Source organism: Hippopotamus amphibius, chromosome 1 (genome assembly GCF_030028045.1).
Source record: "Hippopotamus amphibius kiboko isolate mHipAmp2 chromosome 1, mHipAmp2.hap2, whole genome shotgun sequence".
Taxonomy (NCBI): Eukaryota; Metazoa; Chordata; class Mammalia; order Artiodactyla; family Hippopotamidae; genus Hippopotamus; species Hippopotamus amphibius.
Genome location: NC_080186.1, coordinates 121,062,848 through 121,064,857, shown reverse-complemented (window position 1 = coordinate 121,064,857; position 2,010 = coordinate 121,062,848). Strand labels below are relative to the sequence as shown.

At 41.2% G+C, this 2,010-nt stretch overlaps 1 pseudogene; it reads left to right on the top strand.

The window, feature by feature from the left end:
* The first annotated feature begins 690 nt into the window (after positions 1–690).
* LOC130838271 (olfactory receptor 10T2-like) lies at positions 691–1,659 on the top strand (annotated as a pseudogene).
* Positions 1,660–2,010: the final 351 nt, after the last annotated feature.

Below are 2,010 nucleotides of genomic sequence, written 5' to 3'. Positions count from 1 at the left end.
TTTTTTTGGGTATATGCCCAGGAGTGGGATGACTGGATCATATGGTAGTTCTATTTGTAGTTTTTGAAGGAACCTCCAAATTGTTTTCCATAGTGGCTGTACCAACTTACAGTCCCACCAACAGTGCAGGAGAGTTCCCTTTTCTCCACACCCTCTCCAACATTTGTTGTTTCCAGACTTTGTGATGATGGCCATTCTGATGGGTGTGAGGTGATACTTCATTGTGGCTTTGACTTGCATTTCTCTGATGATTAGTGACAATCATCTGTTTTTATACACATATCCCCATATTCCCTCCCTTCCTTGACTCCCCCCTGAGTCCCCCCACCCTCCCTGCCCCAAAATAGTTGAATTTTTTTGAGCTTCAGTTTCTTCTTCCATAAAATGGCAGGATTGGATGAGATGAGCTTGAAATCAATTATTGATTTAATATACTTTGTATGAATCTTCTGTGCAAATAAGAATACAAAGAATGAAAACAACTTACAAAAGCAAATTTCTTCAGATATCATTGAATTTGGATATTACTTATTTTTCATGCTTTCTGCTTTACCGTCTTTCCCTGATCAGTGTGCTTAACTTGTTACTCATTTTTTCATACTACTATTATTAGCTTTATACAGAAACACATTTGTGGTTTTCATGGGAGCATTTCACTTTTGTCAAATTCTTTCTGTTCTGAATGTAAGGATGTCTGAGTCAGATTCCCAGTGCCTATTAGAGAGACATAATTAGAATATGATCACTGAGTCCAACCTTACAGGATTCTCAAACCTGGGGCATCTTCAGATCTTTCTCTTCTTTATTTTCCTCCTTGTCTACCTGACCATTCTGATGGCCAGTGCCACCATCATGACTGTTGTTCATCTGAATCAGGCTTTTCACACCCCTATGTACTTCTTTCTCTTTGCCTTTCCTGCTCTGAAACCTGCTGTACCTTTGTAATTGTACCAAAATGCTGACCAAGCTGCTTTCCACAAGTCTAACTCTCTCTTTCTCTGGGTGTGCTGCCCATCTCTATTTCTTTGTGAGCTTGGCTTGTACCAACTGTTTACTAATTTCTATGATGGGCTACAATCCCTATGTTGCCATCTGTAACCCTCTCAACTACACACTCATTGTCAACCAAGCCACCTGCATGCAGTTGGTTTAGCTTCAAGCTTCTGTGGTTTCCTGATCTCTGTGGTTGCCAACATCCTGGTGTTTAGTATACTCTTCTGTGCCTTCAATTGAATCAACCATTTTTTCTGTGACACTTCCCCTGACATAAAACTGGGCTGCACACACATCAACCTGAAGGAGATGGTTATCTTCTTCCTCAGCATTCTGGTACTGCTGATTCCCTTAGTGTTCATCTTCATCTCCTATGTCTTCATTGTTTCCACCATCCTCAAGATCTCCTCAGTGGAGGGACAGTGTAAGGCCTTTGCCACCTGTGCCTCCCACCTCACAGTGGTCATTGTCCACTACGGCTGTGCTTCCTTTATCTACTTGAGGCCCACATCCCTGTATTCCTCTTATAAGGACCAACATGTGGTAGTGACCTATGCAGTGATCACTCCACTACTCAACCCCCTTGTCTGCACATTGAGGAGTTAAGAAGTAAAGACGGCTCTGAGAAAGGTTCTCAGTAGATACTCATTTCCCAAAACTGTATGAATAAGTCAATATATCAGGGAGGTTATATTCAGGAAAGTGTCCTGGATTAAACTCCAATTCTATAAACAAATTGATCTTTTTATCAAAAATAAAAGTAAAGGCTTCAAGTTACCTTAATCTTTTTTTGTTGGAAAGTCCTTCTGAGTGGCCAAAATGGTGGAGTAGGGAGACTCTGAGCTCAACTTCTCCCATGGGCACACCAAAATTACAGTTGCTAACAGACCAACTATTGAAGAGAAATCCCGGAAGTCTAGCAGAAAAGATCTTCTACAACTAAGAATAAGGACCCACAACAAGAAGGGTAGCAGGGGCAGAGACAGGATATAGTCACAAGTCATAACCCTGAGTGGA